The 11,179-nt window shown below is 40.1% G+C and overlaps 1 protein-coding gene across 3 annotated transcripts in view; it reads right to left on the minus strand.

Annotated features, from left to right (window-relative positions):
- The window catches only part of slc39a10 (solute carrier family 39 member 10), a 35,874-nt gene extending 24,957 nt beyond the window's left edge, over positions 1–10,917 (minus strand). The window contains exons 1-2 of one of the 3 annotated variants that reach the window (XM_044366566.1): positions 10,819–10,914; positions 6,691–6,780 (exon numbers count right to left, since the gene is read on the minus strand). The gene's annotated coding sequence lies outside the window, so the exon portion shown is untranslated. Of the gene's footprint in view, positions 1–705; positions 828–6,690; positions 6,781–10,818 lie in introns of all 3 variants that reach the window. The other 2 variants (XM_044366567.1, XM_044366565.1) reach the window with 2 other exon arrangements.
- Positions 10,918–11,179: the final 262 nt, after the last annotated feature.

An 11,179-nucleotide genomic window follows, 5' to 3' on the forward strand; every position in this document is an offset into this window, starting at 1 on the left:
CAGTTTGGAAATACTTCAGATTTTGATAACCGGTATGAATATATTACTTAACCTGTATAAAAATTAGAATATCGAATAACATATCGATTACGAATCATTCAAGTTTTACAGTAAGGGACATTTTATTTATTTATTGTGGGATGTGTAGGTATGTAGATATTTTAAAAGACATGTTTATGTTGAAATAAATATACCAATACAAGTAGTTATGTCTCTCATTGTATTGGTTTGCCCTCTTATGGACATAATGCACAAAAATAGATATTCAAATGGTTCCAATCTATGTGTTATTTTTGAAGAAATAGCCCAATCTAACCTCATTTTTGGCCAATTTTGACATCCATATCCCACATGGGTACTTTGTGGATATTTTTCCACCCTAGAACCAGATCCAAACTACTTTCAAATAAACTGTTTTGAGTGGCAATTTTCCTTCACATTAGGGTACTATAACTTTAAAAACAAAACACAGTGTGCATTTAAAATGCAATAAATGTACATATGGTTTTCCATGCGGGCACATTATTATGACCTTTCGAAATGTAATAAATCCCCACAAAAGCAAGGCAGTTCCCCGGGGCTTCGGAAAAAACAAAGTTTCCATTTCTTTATCCATACTGCTGAGCCAGGAAGCTATATGACCAAAAGCTTGCACTAAGTGGGGAGTAAAATCACAATTTGTTCATGAGTCTGAAAAATACAAACATGTCAGACTGGAGGTTTTCTTAGCAGGGCCTGAGGCTCGCAAGACGGGGCAGATGTCAGCTACCACATGGATCCGGCTCACAAGCAGATGGTCTGTGGAAGTCTTGGAGGATGACGATCAGCTGTAGGATCATGAAATGCATGAAAGATTGAAAAATAACAGTGTGCGAACTGTTTTCAGCTCACCTAACACAGTGTCTCCTAAGAATTCATTCAGCACTGATGAGGCTGCACAGTAGCCATGTTTACACCTGGCATTAACATGCGCCTCGAGTGACCGCTCACTTCCCCGCTCTATATGCAAATAAACACGTACGGCGGGAGGAGCGGGGGTCCGTGTACCCTCCGTCCAACAGGATAAACAAATACACAGTCAGAAAATCAAACGCCCATCCTATTGATTTGCTCTTGCGTTGCGTCTGTACACAAAATTATATATATGTATATTTATATATATATAACAAATATAGAGTTATATGCAGCGATCTTCCCATTGAGAGACACTGTGCGCATTTACGCACAAGTCACAGCAGCGTAACTTCATTGATATTTAAATCTCCAGACACGCCGACAGGATCGGTCCGGATCTTATGTTAATTAATGTTCTGTGTTCTTCAACGCATCCAAAAGGTCAGTGTGACACACACACAGTCCAGGTTCATCCAGTGAAACAGCAGCCGTCCTCCTGATAAATCCTGAGATCATTATGTCGAGCAGCGAAGCAAAACTAAAACTGTAGTCAGCAACTTGACAGGACAGAGGAAACTATCCAGCAATGATTAGCTTAGAAAAACAAGTTATTTTCTGGTTTTGGTTTAATTTCTATTACAACTGTCGGCATGAAGACGAAAACAGGTTAGGGGAACGGGAAAAATGGGAGGTGGATTTGGTTTTTTTAATTCACACTTTGGGCGGAGCGCACACGGACCGGAAGACAGCAATGCCCGTCCTGTGCCTGGACGTCAGCCGAGTAGGCGGTCCTTCAATGTGGCCCAGGACACATTGCGTTTACACTGCTAAAAGAATGTGGCCACATGCGGCCCAGATCACCTCCACAGGTGGACGCATTGCGATCAGACCACCTTTGGAGGTGGTCTGAGCAATCGCACCTGTTCTTAGAATCCACTTGTGATCAGATCACCTAAGACGCAAACATTACCAACACTGCCAGACAGAATATGAAATCATTACAGCTTAGCTCAACTGTCTACAAGAAGTGCAGGTAAGTATAAGTACACGCCCAGTATTTACAGGATATACTGCTTTTATTGTAACATGGACAACCACACCCCATCTCTGCAAAACACCTACACAATGATCACAGTAGCCATTTTGACATGTCAAACTAGCAATCCTCTGATTAAGAGTAGCTATTCTGTGGAATTTGTCATAAGCTGTGTGGTAGATCTGTAAATCTCCTGACTCAAGTACCTGACATACTCACAGAAATGTAGACAGCCTTTATCTTTTAACAGCACAGTTGGTAGGTGATATGTTTCAGGAGGAGCTGATCCTGAACACACCTCCCATCAACTGACTCAGAAGACAAATAAATGACGAAGAAGTCAAACCTTTCCAAGTAGGCTGTGAGAGAGAAATGTACACTATATTGTGCAGCAAATAGTCTGCAGCCCACTGTGGTGTTAAATTAGGCTTTGGGCTACCATGACACATGCAGGTTCAAATAAAAAAAACTCATCTAAACAGGCCACAACTTCTCTGAACTTCTTACCGAGTCAGACAGCCCCTTTACACGACATCAAGCTCAAGGTTTTGCAGGTCGAAGCCACTGGAGTCATTTAGACAGTGTCGCTGATGGAAAATGCTGTATATAGTCCTGAATTCCTCGGGTGGAATCAAGGAGTTGTGATGCATAACAGCGAGAGATCACTGTGGCAAGACGCAGGTGCATAGCTGATGCTCTGTGGCCTGGAAGCATGTTCGTCACAGTGCGAAAAGAGTTTAAGACCGCGAGGCCGGACGAGTTACAGACAAGTAAACAGAACAATCAGCTGAAGAGGACGCTGTGCAGATGGAAGAGGAATAACATCTTGGCAAAACACAGAGTGATGCTTACCTCTAGTCACAAATAAGCCCAAAAAAATAAATAAAAAAAAGACAGGAGTTACAAAATGTTCACCCCAGCACCAACATAAGTAACAGGTTGAGTGTTTTGAGTCCAGTGACTTCACTAATTTGTGCAGGGAGGAGTGAGGCTCAGAGAGGGAATGTGTATGTGTATGTGTGTTTGAGCAGGTCAACCACCTGACTAACTTCTCATGGTGTATATGTGTGTGTGTGTAAGGCTACATGTGCACTTCTGCTGTGACATTCTGCCCGTTTCACTGTTTTGTCTTGATGTAAACCAGCGACTTGAAATGTGTGAAATGCATCAGCGAGCCCCGCCACAGTGTTATCCTTGACCTCCTCGGTCATTCAAATGAGAAAATATTGCACTGAAAACTTCGACAAAAATCAACAAAACACATATTTCAGCCAAACATTTCATTTAAGGAAGCCAAAGCATCCTGGCTGAGTTTGTGGAAACATTTTAAAGCCCTGGACTGACCCGTGTCTCGTCTTGCAGGATTAGTAGCCTTATGTGCGGAGGGAACAATAAATCTGTGCACGCTGAAGTAAATACAGTGCTCGAGCCAAGAGTAGTAATTAAAACTAAATATTGCAATGGTGCGCCTCACTTGGATTAAAACATTTTCTATTTGAATACATTGTGTGGCTTGGAGTCAGCGTGCAACCTTGCATCAGTGTGGTAGGTGTATCTAATTACATCTCCTTAACGGTGCTCTTGTCAACAAAGTCCCACCTAAACAAGGCTCGTGTTACAATGAACATACTGGTTAACAAATGTTAGCTAGCATGACTCGAATTCACCATGATGTTTACTGAAAATACTGTATTATGTGTTAAAATAAAATTACTAGAGTGCAGTTTCGGTGGTGTTACTGGCAGCTGTGTGTGGCCTCTGATATTCTGCTGCAGTAAATCTGATGTGGAAAGAATTTGGAAGCGCACACACCTCCATAAATGTCTTTACACTTAAGCAAGGTGTTGCTTCACTAGTGTAGCTTCACTCCAGACGTTAACAGTGCAAAGGGCTGTAGGAGGCTGATCATCACTTAAACCACAGTTTCAGCTTGTTGTCTTCAATCACAGTGACAGAATCACATATGTTTTGTCTATTAAGGACAATATAACATTAGTATTTAGGGAAGGATTACGAACTAGAGACTGAGGAAGACAGCCTCATGGTACTGTCTGGATTGAAGGCTGTGTTATAAACAGCAGGAGTGTGGGAACGCTGTTACATGTAGCAGACTGTGGACATTGCGAGCACTAAAACAAACAGAGCAGCCAGGCCCATGTTGACAAATTCTTACTTGAAACCTGAAGCGGGGAGCAACGGCGATTTTTCACTGAGTCTTTGCACTGTAAGGTAACATTTTATAAGAGTTTTTAAAAGAGGAAGATGAAGTAGATCTCTAGTTTTCAGCTCTGGTTCACTTTTACCTGACATACACTTAGGACCTTGGCTTATAACCAAGAGACTAATGAATGCAAAAAGGCACTTCAGCTCAACAAAAGATGGTAGTTCATAAAAATGTCGAATGAAGCCCTAGCACTCTGAGGTTAAAGGAATGTTTCACTCAAACATTTTCCAACAACCTTCTCCTTGTTTCTCTTTATGTCATTTTTTAGACAAGGTTTATAGTTAATAGTCAGGAGGACCATCTGTCAGTGTTTCCTGAGCCTCTTCCCCAGGACTGCCATGCATCCATATCATTCTGCACACAACTGTACTTCTTGGGCTGCAGCCTTCTGACCTTTGGAGGCTGTTTACTCCATTACAAAATGTATTTATGTGGCACTGCAAGCATTTTAAAATTCACAATGACAAAATGCGAGTCTCCACATAATATCCTTAAGCTATACTTTCAAGCTTTGTGCTGCAATCATAAAGTAGGCTTACATCTTAAAGAGGAATTCAACACACAAGCCAGTTTACTCATCATGCTGAGTGCTGCTCATCCTGAAGAAAACAGATGTGTAACGTCCTCTGTGGCTCTAAAAGGAGCTTTGTCGAGTCTGAGAAAATAACGTCAGGGTATGAGACTGCTAATTTATAACAGAAAGGCTGCGCTACAAACAGGGGACGTGGAGTTTGAAAGGCAGCGTTTAACAAACAAGGGGAGTCTAACAAAAGCTGTGGAAAATATAAGATTGAGCGTTTTTTGGAACTTGACTTGTATTAAGAGAATAAAAGTAAGGATATCTCTGCCTCTGTGGCTTCAATTTTGACCAGTCTTTATTTAATCCATCTCTTGTGAGTGCCCCGACTTCAAATAAATGCAAAACCTAATTTGCTGAAGTGCCCGTTTAATTGAAGCCCTTTCCCATGTCATGCATGTTGAGTGAGAACTCTAGAGTCCTCGAAATATAATTAACGTTCAACAGAATGTGAGATAAATCATCCACTTGGCACGAATGGAGGCACATATGTTACATATGTGGCGGTAATCGATTTAAATCACTATAGAGGATTTACATGTCGACGCTGAAGCTAACGGTGTTATAGCAGACCGGATCTTCTCTAATCCTGACGCCACAATATCTCTTTGTCCGCTTTATTTGACGGCGGCTAATGAGAGAGAACAGTTAATACCAGGAAAATTAACACTAAGAAGATAAGTCACCAAACAGGTCAGCATATTATCATGAATCTCACAGCTGTGTGTTTGTGAACACGGCGAAAGCAGAGCAGAGCAGAGATGGTCGAGAGAGCTAGAGAGACAACTAAAACGTTATTTTCCGATTGTTTTACTGTGGGTTACGTTCTACAGCACAAATAAACATGGCCAAACCCCTGCACGACCCTGCGGGGAGGTGCCGCATCGCCAGATTTAGTGTGAATGCGGAGCTTCATCCTGTCCGCTGTGGCCTCTCTGCTCTGCTCTGTGTGTGTGTGTGTGTGTAGCTCAGCCCCGCCCTCGGTCAAGCAGAGACACGGACCTGCGGCTCTTTATACGTCCATGACACGGAGACAGAGAGCTGAGCGGAGAGCAGAGGAGATGTAACCTGGTCGCCACGCTACGAGTCCCGACCTCACACCCTGCACGCTGTTATTGGCCAATGATAAGAAAATACAGGCAGAGGGCAGAGTCTCTGTAGATAAATGTACCGCCACACGCTTCTAGTGGGTCATAAATGATGATTGTGAGGGATTACTTTTGTATGAGTCGATACATTGTTTATTTAGGAAAATCCTGCACAGTATACCTTTAACCAGTGCACCTGTAATTTTTTATTCTTGTGGTTGTTTTGTGTTGATCAGCTTTTTCACAGCCAATAAAGGATGACTGTTGTCATTCTACATACTATGACCCACTTATAACTTTGTGAGTTAGTTATCAAGTACATTTCATTTCATGAAATGTCTTCTGTTTTCATTAAATGTGTTCTGCCCCCTGCAGCTTTAACCACTAAAAAGCTAAAATGCTACTGTTTGAGGGGGGAAAACACAGATGGTTATTATTCTGGGTCAGGTGTCACCAAACCGCAATGGAAATATTATTTTTGTGGCTACAATACATGCGAGCAAAACATGACCTTAACAAATGGAGTGTTTTGTAAAGCTCGTCATGTGAACGAGCGGCACACGCTCACATTTTGTAGATGTTGATGGATGGAGCTTTGCGACCGAGTTTAATGACTTGTTATATTACATATAACTACCTTGTTAACTGAGTAGAGCGATCATTTATCTCCACTAGGTTGGACCAAAGTAAAGCTAAATGGATTCATGTATAGTTTCAATCGGCAGTATTGTTTCCTTTGCAAATGTCGTGTACGTTTTAAGCAAATTTCCCAAACTGAAAATAAATAAAATATAAAATGTGATTCAATACTAGAGTCCTACATAAGGTGACATTTATATGACTGATGTGTGATTTAATGGATTGCACAAACCTTCACTGTTTATTTTTCCGTCTTTATGGTAGAGTGGAGACACCGAACAGTGAGTGGCAGAAAGAAGCTGATTCTTTCTCTACAGTAGAACTGGAAAGCAAAGCAAAAAATAAGTTGTCAGTCTTTATTGTTTCTTTATCAATAAGTCAAACCTTTCTACCACTGCTACAAAACAATGAGATATTGTTTGACATATGCTGGGATAAAAAAATAAAAAAAAGAAGTGGATGGAAACATACTTTAGTACTCTTAAGACAGTGAACTTTGTCAATTGCAAGAGTTTTGTGAACTTGTTTCATATTTCTGCGTATTATTGTACTGCATATGTGAGAAAAGTAGTGTAAGGCCTTTTGTGGCTCCAGAGGGAGCTGAGCAAAGTCTGATAAAAGGCAGCGTCAGCTGAGGATAGGAACATCAAGGTTGAAAATGAAAAGAAATCTGACAGTGTGGAGTTAGAAAGAAGTGAGATTATTAGATCTGTGAAGCTAGCGGCTTATGGCCACATTATCTGTTACTAGCATAACACACCCAGATCTACAACGCAGCAGCGCCGGGTTTTGACAGGGAGGAATGAGTGGAATAATTGTAACGCGATGCTAAAAATCAGTGGAGTTTTCTTTTAAGTTCATGAAAACCATCGAGGATAACGTGAGGATACTCTAGAGGATGGGAACTGTGTTCAACTTTTGTTTTACAGATTCCTTAAAAAAAAAAAAGCGAAACTTACATATCACGGATGGCATCCCTAAAAAGTTTTCATATACCAGCAGTTTGACATTTTACTGTTGCGCTGCAAATGTATTAGTTTAATGAACCAGAATAAGAATGTCATGTCATGTGACTCAGCGTAATCAAATAAATGCATATCTTACAAGATGAATTTCTGTCAATATGTAATAAATAACAGCTGTTTCACATGATCTTCCATCAGCACACTATTAAGAAATTACACCTGTAATGGGAATTTGACTTCTTGTAGATTAAATTATACTCCTTATATACTGTTTTAATTGAGATATGTGTAATGTAGACTCTTGTGTAACCCTGCAGAAGACTGTAGAAGTAAACTGTCTGAGGGGCTTTCACATGATTGACCTTTTTGCATTTAAAGACAACAAACTAGAGTCGGACCGATATATTAGTCAGCCGATATTATCAGTTGAAATTGGCCTATCACAGATATATTGGTATCAGCGTATATATTATTTTTTATTTCTTTAGTTATATAGGCAGCATTTTATGTATATTTGATCCTTTTCTTAATTCAAGCTTAATATATACGAACATTTGTTATTTATTTATAGTTGTTTATAATTATTAAATTCCCGGTGAAGTTTACTGTTTCAGTGCACTGATATCATTTTATACAATAAAGTTTACCGTTAAACTGTGAAATATCATGCCTCCATTACATATCTTTGTCACAAGTGTTTGATAACCACGTGAGGGGATCACTGCAAAAAATGTGTGTGTGTATATATATATATATATATATATATATATATATGTGTGTGTGTGTGTGTGTGTGTGTGTATATAAAAGATTATTGGCCGATATATCAACATCAGAATTTTTTTTTACTCCCGATATCGGTATCAGCCCCAAAAATTCAATATCGGTCAGGCCTTACAGTGAACATATAGAAAAACTCATAACATGTGATAATCTCCTGATAGCACTTAACACAACTTCCTTTGTATTATTCTTGTCATACTGGGATGGGAGAGGTATAGATGACGTGTTTCGCTCTGCTTAGGGTTCATTATTCTACCCAGATTTTCAGGTCAACTTATAAATAAGCGTGAATAAAAAAAAAAGACAACTGCTCTCTGTGAATCCATTAGAGAACTTCCATGACACACCTTTTAGCAATAATTTACTCTAAAGCTTTCTGTAAATTAAGCTCATCAACAATAAAATTTATATCGAGATATACCAACACAACCCCACCCGCCCCCGTCATCCTGTGTGACTCCCCAGTCGACACTGTGGAGTCCTTCCACTTCCTGGGAATCGTCATCGCCCCGGAGATCAGCAGCCTCACCGAGAAGGCTCCGTAGAGGATGTACTTCCTGTGGCAGCTGAGGAAGTTCAGCCTGCCAAAGTAAATGATGGTGCACTTCTACACCGCCATCATTGAGTCCATCCTCACCTCCTTTATCACCATCTGGTACTCGCTGCTGTAACTGCCAACGACAAGGGCAAACTGCAGCGTATCATCCACTGTGCTGAGAGGGTGATTGGCTGCAATCCGCCTTCCCTCCAAAACCTGCACACCTCCAGGACACTGAAGAGAGCACGAAAGTTCATGGCCGACCCCTCACACCCTGGACATAAAGTCTTTGAAACGCTGCCCTCCGGCAAGAGGCTGAGGTTTGTCACACCACAAGAACAGTTTCTTCTTGTCTGCAGCCGGCCTCATCAACAAGGTCAAGGACCCCTAATGCACAGACTCTATCCCACTCATGTACATTACATGTTATATTAACATAAAATCTCATAACCTTACACTTGCATATCTGTGATTTTAGATCTAACATGGCACGTTACATTAACGCCAGTTATATTATTAATTGCACACTGCATATACTGTTTAGACTATGTACATTTGCACATTCCTGCTAAGTATTTAATTTCATTCTCTTCAAATAAAAATTTAATCCTGTAGCAGCTCACTTAGAATATATTCTACATCTTTTTTTGTCGAAAATTTCTTTCTTGATCTAACACGACACATTACATTATGAACATCTACACATTACGCTTTATTTCATTGTCTTTGATTTAAAATTTCAACCTGTAGCAGCTCTTCTCACAAATATATTAAACATATTTTTTATTATTTTCTTTCTTTTCTCTTTTTATATTATTCAGGATTATTTAATTCTGTGTATATTTTTGACTGTTATGCACCACAACACAAAGGCAAATTCCCTGTTTGTGCAAACTTTCTTGGCAATAAACCTGGTTTTGATTCTGAACTTGAATGCTAAATTAGCATATGATCAAAAGCCACTTCACAGTAGAGGGTCCCATGCATGCCATACATTCTCCACAAGATCAGTGAAAATTACACTTTAATCCTCTTGACTCTAAGCCATTTTTTTTCCTATTACTGGCGCCTCAACTCTCTTAATATAAATTACATTTATATGAATTCAGTGCTGTGAGTTACAAGCATTTTCATCCTCACCACATGAGCTATTTGAATATACATGCTGTAGTGATGGTCACATGACCTAATAAAAAGTTATAAGACAAAGAAGTCAGAATAAAAAGCACAACAGAATTTTATTTTTAACATTTTATCCATTTCAACAGCTATGTGCAAAGTTTTACTGTATTCACATACAGCCCAAGGCCTTAGGTAAATTAATAATAATAATTGAGTCTCCATTGCGCAGAAAAACAAAACTATTTACATTGTTATCACAACTGTCCATATTTCTTTTTGAATGATTTTTTACAACAACTATGTGCAAATGTTTCATGTCTTCACATTTGTGAGACCAAGGCCTCAGATGGAAAAAAAAAAAAAATCAAACAAAAATAAATACAATCTCTATTCATCAAGTCTCTACTACACAGAAAGACGGAACCACTGACATTTCAGACACAACTCAACTAAGTCAGTCTTGCTTTAGGAGACAGGCCGGCAGCCCTGCCTCCTGCCTCGGTCTACTCAATGGACAGCGCTCGCTACACTGCACGTGGTGAGGAAGCTTTCCTCGTCATTGAAACGTGCCTACAAAAAACAGCAACGTCTAAAAAAAAACTAATGAAGCGATACAATCACCGGCACACAACATTCACAATTATCCAAAAAACCGAGCCGGCTCAGGAGAACCACCCTAGAAACAAGTCCAAAAACCAACCAGCCCGTTTGTTTCTGTTAAAAAAAAAGAGTCACATACGCTTCAACAGTTCAACCAGCTAACGTCAGCTAGCAGACGACACAGGAAATTAGCTAACCGCCTAGAAAGAGCAACGTTAACAATGCTGTCAAATATTTAGTAGTCAGTGTTCCCAACTGTGATGTATAATACTATACACGTTGTATCGAAACGCTGCCCGGGTCCATGTTGTGGGAGTGAATGATAACAAATGCGTTTTTTTTTATATAGTTACCTCACTCGAGTGCCGTGTGCATCTCCTCTCCGCTCGGTACCAAAAAAAAACGTCTGCTCTACGTCAACGCACGAAGGGCTACTTATTCACCAACGGCTCTTGCGAAATATCCGTAGAATGCCAACAGGGGCGGACCAACAGTCTGCGCCATCCGCGCAGTGTATTAAAGAAAGCTCTGGGGTTTCTTTCCGCCAGATTGTGTCTGGTGCTGTCATATGACTAGCTGATATTCAGACAGCAATGACTGAACAAAGAAATCGCCATCGGCACATAATTACATCCTCTACGTTAGTTTTGGTAACCATTACAGCTCATTTGAGTGTAGTGAGTGATGAATTCACACAGTGCAACACTAAGTTTT

This window comes from Thunnus albacares, chromosome 11 (genome assembly GCF_914725855.1).
Source record: "Thunnus albacares chromosome 11, fThuAlb1.1, whole genome shotgun sequence".
In the NCBI taxonomy this organism is placed as follows: Eukaryota; Metazoa; Chordata; class Actinopteri; order Scombriformes; family Scombridae; genus Thunnus; species Thunnus albacares.